Below are 9,767 nucleotides of genomic sequence, written 5' to 3'. Positions count from 1 at the left end.
GATAAGAACTTATCCTCTTGTCATTATTTTAAATGCTAGCTCATGGAACTTGAACTGAAGAAGATGTTTAATACTGTTATTTCCATTCAGGAGGAAATGTTTTATCTCCGTGAAAGGTAAGAAAACTTATGGTATTTCTTTTACAGTTCATGAAAAGTGCGATATCCATCTCTTTTTAATCAATGCTGTTTATGATTTATATTTCAGAGAAGAAGAAATGCAGGTGCTCAACAAAACAACTAACAACAGGATGGCCTGGTTGAGTTTTCTTTCCCTTATTGTTTGTTTATCAGTAGCAGGCTTGCAAGTTTGGCACCTGAAGACCTTTTTTGAGAAAAAGAAGCTCATATAATTTTTTCTGGACAAGTTCCATAGTTTTCTCAGGTTTAAGTGATAGTTTAGTGGCAATAGCATCTTTTGTAATACCTCATGTATGTGGTTCAAACTTCAAACCCCATCTCCTCTTGTCTGCTATCTGCCTTTCAAAAAAAATTTACAGTTTCTCATCTATGATTTTGTAGCATATTTCAGAAACCATGTACTTCAAAATAGAATAATTCTCAGGTCACATTGTTAGATCAAGCGGGGCTTTCTATAACAGTGCAGAATCTCCTCGTGGTTATAGGTATCTCATATCAATGTAGGACGATATAGGGGCAATAAAGTTTAGTTATCTGTTATTCAATTTCTGTCGAATTGGAGCTGCTAGAAGGTTTTCGTTTTTAAATTAAAGTGAGATTATTTCCAAAGAAGTGGCATCATTTTTTCTGTCTTTTACAAATAATTCTTAGAAGTCATCCCATTGTTCTAGGATATTGATTGGCGTTCAAAAGTAGGGTGTGTCACTAACTCGTTAGCCTATCAACCCACTAAAAGTGACCCAATCTAATCCAACTCGCTGATTTGGGTCGATTTTTAGAGGTCTGAGGGTTGGCTTAGATTGTGATTTTTTATTTATTTTTTTATTATATATATATATATATATATATATATTTACAGTAGGTCAGGTTCAGGTTGGGCTCAGGTCATAATATTCACAATTCCGCCTAATCAACCCACCCCCACCTAAATGAAACTCAAACCTTAAGTTCTTCTCAAATAGTTTGTGTTGGTTTGGTATTTGTTCTAATGCCCAATTTAATAATAATAGTAATTAAAAAAAATTTATCCAATCCATGGATCCAATTTAGTCCATGTGGGTTGTTTTGGGCTTGGTTTTTTTTTTAATCCATGATGGTGGGTTAGGTTGAAAAAACCCCTTAACCCAACCTAACCCAACTCGACTCGTACAAATCCTTATTCAAGAGTATAAAGTTACAAAAAGATACATAGATATTCTTATGTAGTGGAGATAATTATCTCATGCATATATGTAGTTTGAGAGTTTAAGTGAAATATTGTTGATGATAATGACATTGCCTATCAACAAGTACTCCATTTTGCTTGGTACGACGACATGTAGTTGGGAAAAGAATGGGAGCATAAATAACAAAATCATCTCACTTAAAATTATCTTTAAACCAAGATATTGTCTCGAACATTGCAATCCAAGAGTTCTTCAAGGTGTGTGATTGTCAACATTTTTTTTCTATATTTATTTATTTATGTTTATTATTTATTCATAGATTTTTAAAACCTTTTTTTTTTTTTTTTTTGGTAAAAAGTAGAATTACATTTTAACCAATTTTCAACAAACAAATTTTTAGCAAAAAATTGCAACCAAAGTCCAAACAGACATGATGTTACCATGTGTCCAGGGCATTTTTGCGACAAGGGCCAAAAATGCGATAATAGCCCAAATCTTCCTTTGAGTTCTTTAGAAGTAATTGTGGAGAGTATCAAGCCCAAAATTCCAATATTTAGTAAATAAAGGTTGTATGGATATTGGGCCCAAGAGTCCAGCATTTGTTTGCATTTCAGGCCTCGGGCCTAATTCGAGGACGAGAGGTTGCTCGAGGAAGAAGAATATTTATTAGAAAAGACTGTGTTAGTAAATGGAGTTTAGTTTTGATCATAATGGCTCCAGAGGGTAGACCGAGGATGCCAATATTGAGGTCCGAAGATGTTGTCTGTCACTCCGGGTGACGTTCCAAGAAGATTCGTCAGTGTTGACAAGCATCGTAGAGATGTCAGACAGGGGGAAAGTTCTGAAATATCTTAAGAGAAAGCTGCCGCCACTGCATTAAATGCTCTGCAGCTAACTCTCTGACCGCATTAATGTGAAGGTGATACCTGAACAGTGATTTTTCAGCCTTACAGCTATTACATGAGGACTTATATGAGGCGTTGAGGAGACAAGTATCAGCACCAACCATCTAGCATGCACGTGGTAGGTGGAGATGAAAAGGAAAGATAGCATAAAAGAAGAAGGAGGTAACAAGACTAGAGGATCGAGAATTAAAAAGAGAAATACTGTAGCATTTAAGAACAAAATTTGTAACCGAACTTAAGAACAATATATAAGAGCAGATCTCCTCAGACTTTGCCAAGGACAATTTTTCTTCGACACAACCCTTTTTCTTTTCATTCTCTTATCATTTGAACCCGTTCTAATGTTTGTTTGATTAACTAAAACCCAGTTTTCCAACCCATTCTCTACAAATTCATTGTTTTAGGCTTTTTAGGCCTAAGTCCATCCATTTATTGAGCTAAGAATTCAAATCTGATCCTTACAAAGGTTAATGGTGCTTTAACAAGAGAGAAATCAAAGTGCCAATAACAAAAATTCATAGAAACATAGTAGGTCCGAAACTTCAACCCACAGTGAAAGAGAAGAGAAATTAAGAGAGTTTGTGAGGAAGAGAGGAAATGTTCCCTTGTACGCATGTTTTTACCCCCAAGTTTCAAAATTGGAAGTGAAACTAAATTGGTAATTTTCATGTCTCTATCTTGAGAGAGAGAGAGAGAGAGAGAGAGAGAGAGAGAGAGAGAGAGAGAGAGAGAGAGAGTATGTCTTATCCAGTGCTGATCTTAGTTAAGTGAGGTCTCTGAACTTGGGCAGGGTTTTACCCTTATGCATTATTTGCCCAAATTGGCTGCTATCAAGACTCGAGTCCATGCATTTGCGCTTAGCAATCATGCTAGAAATATAGTTAGTTCTGACCTTCATTTTTAGTTAATTTAATTATCATTGTGTTGCAATTTTTTAAATAAGATATTACAAGTTGTGTTCACAATATGGATAGGAACTTATCCTCTTGTCATTATTTTAAATGCTAGCTCATGAACTTGAACTTTTTTTTTTTTTTTGGAGAAATATCATGGAACTTGAACTGAAGAAGATGTATGATATTGTTATTTCCATTCAGGAGGAAATGTTTTATCTCCGTGAAAGGTAAGAAAGCTTATTGTTTTTCTTTTACAGTTCAAGAAAAGTGGGATATCCATCTCTTTTTAACCAATGCTGTTTATGATTTATTTTTCAAAGAAGAAGAAATGCAGGTGCTCAACAAAACAACTAACAACAGGATGGCCTGGTTAAGTTTTCTTTCCCTTATTGTCTGTTTATCAGTAGCAGGCTTGCAAGTATGGCACCTGAAGACCTTTTTTGAGAAAAAGAAGCTCATATAATTTTTCTGGACAAGTTCCGTAGTTTTCTTGGGTTTAATTGATAGTTTAGTGGCAATAGCGTCTTTTGTAATAACTCATGTACGTGGTTCAAACTTCAAACCCCATCTCCTCTTGTCCGCTATCTGACTTTCAAAAAAATTTACAGTTTCTGATCTATGATTTTATAGCATATTTCAGAAACCATGTACTTCAAAATAGAATAATTATCAGGTCACATTGTTAGATCAAGCGGGGCTTTCTATAACAGCGTGCAGAATCTCCTCGTGGTTATACGTATCTCATATCAATGTAGGACGATATAGGGGCAATAAAGTTTAGTTATCTGTTGTTCAATTTCTATCGAAATTGGAGATGCTAGAAGGTTTTAGTTTTTAAATTAAAACTAGTTGCAGACTCACGCGATGCATGAGAATATATGATTATTTTGTAATTGTGGTATAATGTATGATTTGTTCCCTCTAAAAATCAAAAAATTTCTAAAATTATTTTTCATCTATATATATATATCATTTTAGTATTTTAGGTGCGTTTAGTTGAAATTATTTCTTTTTGAGGTAGTCCATATTTTTCTAAATTATATTACAGTACGTTGTGTTTTCATTCTTATTCTTTTTTTTTTTTTAACAACTAAACTCTTTATATTATTCAAATTTCTCATTTCTTAAATGAGATAGCGTAATAATCAAAATTCATCACAAAATTACACTTGATAGTACGTAAATAGTTGAGAAACACGTTCAAATACATAGCAAGATTGTATTTTGATATAAATTCTAATTTTCAATTTCAAAATAACTAAGTATTATGTCAATAAAATCAAACAAAAGCTATAAGATGGAGAGAAAAGGCTTGTGATGGAAAACTCATAAACACACACAAAATCGTATATTAACCCAAAACAGTGTTATAAAAAAAGTAGAATGATTCATCAACCTAAAGTCAAGTTGCAAGAAAGAATAAATAATCTAATCGAGAAAGAAAATAATCACCTTTTTTTGGGGAGAGACCTGAATTAGATAAATTTATAGAAAATAAGATGAGAAGAAGAATAGTCAAAATAAAAGATATAGTCACACCAAATTATCTAAGTTATGTTATGTAATTAAATAACATTATATTCTTATATATTATCTTTATAATGCAATATGATAGTATTTGACAATCAAAGAAAAGAAAAGAAAAATAACAACTTAAAAACACAAAACCAAAAAGTTTGGAGCGTGAAATACAATTTAATCAATTTAATCCTAATTATTTTTTGTAGGGGTATGCATCAACCTAAAGTAAAGTTCTAAAGAACACACAAATTCATTAACCTAAAGTAAAGATATAAAACATTAAAAAAAATCCACAGAAAAAAGGGAAAAAATTTGAGAGAGAGAGAGGGAGAATAATAGTAGAGTTCTAAATAACATTGAAATTCATCAACATAAAGTAAAGATACCAAAAAAAAAAAAGGTGAGAAAGAGAGAGAGTAATAACCTTTATATGTGATAAAATATGTATAAAGTGAGAAAGAATAGCAATTTTATAGTAAGAGAATGGGGATAAGAATAGTCAAAATGAAAGAAAGATCAAGGGATAAGGGAAGAGTGATATTAATGTTGATAGTAGTGGGGAAATGAAAAAGTACAAAGGAAGGAAAAAAGTTAGAGAAAATGTAACACTAAACTACAAAATTAATAAATAAATAAAAAGAGTCAAAAAATTAAGAGAAAAATAATTGAAAATAAGTAAGTGATAAGGTCACAAATGTGGCTCAACTGGAATATAATAAGAAAAAATATTAAACTTTAACTTTTAGATATATATATATATATATAGATTTATAATAGGGTGTAATTCAGCGGATGCAACAATAATTTACCTTAAGAAATGTACGTGTTCATACGGAGTAACACTGATTCTTTAGAGCATTCTCATTAAGAATGCCAAAAGTGCCATATGTTAAATTTTAGCACCAATACACCAAAAAACCAACTCCATCAAACATTTCAAATCTCAAAAATTTTGAGATACTGCTATAGTGAGATTGTATTAATACAACCTCATTGTAGCACAAATCCTAAACCAAAAATTATTTTTTTATTCCAACGATAACTATGCGTATATTTGTTTTTTATTTTTCTCTTCTTTCTTCTCTCTCCTCTCTCACTTTCCTCTTCCTCTTTCCCATAGCTTCTTTGTTTCTCTCAAATTCACGGTTTGAGCCCTTCCCCTCCAAGGTTTGTCAGTCAGGAACTTCAAAGCCCAAATGCCTTCGAAGTGTTGCCGTCGATATGGAGGTAGAGCTTGACGGCAAGTTGATTTGATTTTGTGGGTTGTAAATTTGTGATTTTGAATTGTGATCGGCATGGGTCTGGTTGTGGGTTTGTGATTTTGGATTGTGATCGGCGTAGGTGTGGGTTTTTGGCTTGTGGGTTTGTGACTTTGGATTGTGATCGGCGTGGGTCTCTGGGTTGTGGGTTTGGGTTATAGTGGGTCGTGGTGCAATGGATCGGCGTGATGGGTTTGCTTTTGTGGAGGTTTGCTGTGGTGGGTTTGTGTGTGTGTGTGTGTGTGTGTGTGTTTTGCTCGTCAGCCTGATGGGTTTGCCTCTCTGTCTTTCTTCTTTCTTCTTGCTGATTTGGGTTTTGTGATTGCAGTGGTGGTTGATTTGTGATTTGGAAGAGGAAGGCAGTGGCTGGGCCCTTTTTTTCTTTTCTTTTTTTCTTTTTTCTTTTTCAATGGTGGTGGCTAGGATGGATATGGATTTGCTGGGTTGAGATGGAAGAGTGTGAGTTTGTTGGATAGATAGGTGCGTATGGGTGGTTGGTGTTTTTTTTCAGTGGTGGTGGATGGGTTGGTTATGGGTTTGTTGTGTTGAGATTGTAAAGTTTGCTGGGCTGAGAGTGATAGAGAGGAAGACATAGAAAGAAATATAATTGAAGAATAAAGAAATAATAAAAAATTATTTAAATAAAATGTTAAAAAATATAGAGGCTATGTTTGGTTTCCGTAAAATATTTTCTGGAAAATAAATATTATTCGGAAATGCTATTTTCCGAAAAATGAAAATATTTTTAAATGTTTGGTTGTATTATAAAAATTGTTGTTGAAAATATTTTCATGTGTTTGGTTCTATTCTGAAAATACTATTTTCTACAAATTTTTCACATTTTCTCAGCTATTTTCTCAGCATCCAAACAAATTTTATTGCAGAAAATTTCAAAATCACAGCCAAATCTCAATCCACAGCCAAATTTTATGACAGAAAATTACAGAAAATGAAATAATCACAGCCAAATTTTTCTCAGCCAAATCACCTCCACAACAACAACAAAAATAAAAAATCACACAGGAATCAAGCGGGTCAAAGGTCGAAGGTCGAAGATCGGTGGGTCGAAGGTTTGGGTTGAAGGCGAGAACATGCGGCGAAGGCGAGATTGATCGGCGCGGTGCTCGGGGTTCGCCGGTGACAAGACCGGTGGGATCTGGTGCGTGCGATTGTCGGACTGGAGCTCGGGGTTCGCCGGCGACGTCGAAGGCATGATCGTCGGACTGATGCGTGCGATCTTCTTCCTCTTGCTCTCTCTCTCTCTCTCTCTCTCTCTCTCTCTCTCTCTCTCTCTCTCTCTCTCTCTCTTTCCGAAAGTCATTTGAAGTGAAAATAGGAACGGAAATGGTTTTACAGGATTTTTAGGTTATTTTCCGGTCACAGGGGAAATGGTTTGAAGTTGACTGAATTTTTCAAATCAACCAAACACTCTAATTTTACCGAAATGCTTTTCCAAAAGTGGTTTGAAGCCAAACCAAGCGCAGCCAAAATCTTTGATGTTAGATGTATTGTAAAATGAGTTATTAAAAGTTAAAATTTCAGATTTTGAAGTGATATATGCTAAAAATTTTACTCACCTTGGTGGGAGTGCTCTTATGACCTATCTTTCCTTACCTACCTGTCTCCCACTGCCATCGCTTAACAGTATCATCTTATGCAAATACAAATACAAATACATTGCGTGAAAAGAAGAGAAAGGAGGCAGTCAAAAAGGAAAAAGAAAAAAAAGAAAAGAAAGTATTAGGAGAAAAGTAAAAGGAAAAAAGAAAAGAAAAAGAAGAACGACAAAATGAGTAAGACGGTCAAAAAGGGGAAAGGAAATTGTATCTTAGGGTCCGTTTGTTTTGGCTTCAAACGGTTTCTGGAAATTACTTTTCGAAAAATTGGGTGTTTGGCTGTTCCTTCAAATTTGGTCAAACTGAAAAGCATTTCCGGTTGACCGAAAATAATGCCAAAAACGGGTGAAATGGATTTCCGGTCTTATTTTCACTTCAAATGAAATTTTCCAGAAAAGAGAGAAGAGAGCACGAAGAGAGACCCAGCAACCTTCGAGCCAGAGAGAGCACGAACCGGCGCTCCAAGCCCAGAGCCCATCGCCGGCGACCTTCGACCTAAGAACCCACCAGTCGCACCGCGTCAGCGAGACCCAGCGAGTCGCATTGCGAGACCCACGAGTCGCACCGCATCGGCGAGACCCAGTGAGTCGCACCGCGCCGATCAATCAAAGGGAAATCGCAGCACCGCGCCGCTCGACCCAGACCCATCGCCTCCTCAATCGCGCCATCGCACCTCGTCGTCGACCTAGACCCATCGCCTCCTCGAGCTCGTCGATCCATGAACCAGACCCATCGCCTTCGACCGTCGACCCATCGCCTCCACGCTCTCTCTTCCTCGATCTCTCAGTTTTTTTTTTTTTTTTTAATTTGATTGTTATTGTTGTTGTTTTTTTAATTTGATTGTTGTTGTTGTTGTTGTTTTTTTTTTTGATGAACTGATTGTTGTTGTTGTTGCCGGAATTTGCTGTTGTTGTTGTTGTTGTGTTGTTGTCGGAATTTGCTGCCGGAAAATAGCATTTTCCTAATAGAACCAAATACATGAAAATATTTTCCACAACAATTTTTATAATTCAACCAAACATTTAAAAATATTTTCCTTTTCCGGAAAATAGCATTTCCGGAAAATATGTATTTTCCGGAAAACGTTTTACACGAAACAAACACAGCCTTACTTTCTTTAAGTTTATTTTATAGAAAAGTTTTGAAGTGAATCAATATTGTAATGTAAGCTACTCTCCAAGTCTCCATAACCATAATAGTATTTCACACTAAAGTCACGACTAGTTCTCTCAAATTATGCGTTGGGGCTACATAACTGTGAAATTTCGAGAGGTGTTAGGTACATGCACTTAAAAATTAAAATATGTGTTTGAAAATATGTATAGAAATATGTGTGAATAAAAAGTATATGCCTACATTTTTTAGTAAAAAAAAAGTGTGAAAATACATGTAATATTGTTTAAAAACTAAAAATATATGTTTGAGTGTACTAAACGGAGCCATTCTCTAAAAAGTGAATCAAACTACAAGCAAATGCTAGTATTTTCACAATAGATAAGACCGGCTCAACAATTTTGGAGACCTTAAACAAAAATTTAAGTAAAATCTTTTTTATATTTAAATAGTAAGTAAATAATATTAATTAAATTTTATTTTATTTTATTTAAAATTTATTTTTATTTATTATGTAATTTAATAAATTAATATACATTAAATTATTAATGAGTATAATAGCTAATAATAATTGATAAAGTAAAAACTTGCATTAAAAAAAAAAATTACTAATTTGAGTGGAGATACATTGGGTGTGACCCGTGCAGGTGGATCAGGGAGTTTGTGGGCCCGTTTGGTCACCCATTTCAAAACATAGTGTTTAGTTTTTAAACACTAAACACTATTGTCCAGAAACAAAAAACTGTGTTTGGTGGACCAGTTCTGCTCAGGATTGTTTGAAAAATATTGTTCAGAAATCCATGTTTAAACAGATGTTTTTGAAATCACCTCGGAGCTGATTTTAAACAACAAACACTAGTTTCAGTGGCACTTTGGTAATAATATTGAACACTCTTGTGGGGCCCAACTGGTCAGCTTTTTTTTCAAGTATCATCTCCTCTCTTTACTCTCATCTCTTCACGCCCAATCCTCTCGCACCTGGTATGAAGATCACACAGAGCAACCCAGCGGCATAACTCTCACCCACCTCCATAGGTCCCCTCATCGACCTAGCGCCATAAATCATCACCGACCCATCATAAACGCATCTTCGACAGCAAACAAAGAACAGAAAAATTGGGGGTTTTCCCGATTGGTGAGGAAAACAAAAG

General features: G+C 34.8%; 1 long non-coding RNA gene and 2 other non-coding genes across 5 annotated transcripts in view; all 3 read left to right on the top strand.

Moving 5' to 3' along the window:
• Positions 1 to 9,767, top strand: part of LOC112002841 (uncharacterized) — a 73,176-nt gene that overhangs the window by 16,547 nt on the left and 46,862 nt on the right. The gene's annotated exons all lie outside the window — the stretch shown is intronic.
• On the top strand, positions 7 to 685 carry LOC112002852 (uncharacterized). The gene is made up of 2 exons (XR_010623882.1): positions 7 to 116; positions 208 to 685. It is a non-coding gene; the product is annotated as an uncharacterized LOC112002852 (transcript).
• On the top strand, positions 3,253 to 3,897 carry LOC136062059 (uncharacterized). The gene is made up of 2 exons (XR_010623884.1): positions 3,253 to 3,334; positions 3,431 to 3,897. It is a non-coding gene; the product is annotated as an uncharacterized LOC136062059 (long non-coding RNA).

Source organism: Quercus suber, unplaced genomic scaffold (genome assembly GCF_002906115.3).
Source record: "Quercus suber isolate HL8 unplaced genomic scaffold, Cork oak 2.0 scaffold_376, whole genome shotgun sequence".
NCBI classification, from domain to species: domain Eukaryota; kingdom Viridiplantae; phylum Streptophyta; class Magnoliopsida; order Fagales; family Fagaceae; genus Quercus; species Quercus suber.
The sequence above is the reverse complement of the archived record's forward strand: the minus strand, read 5'-3'. Positions and strand labels throughout refer to the sequence as shown.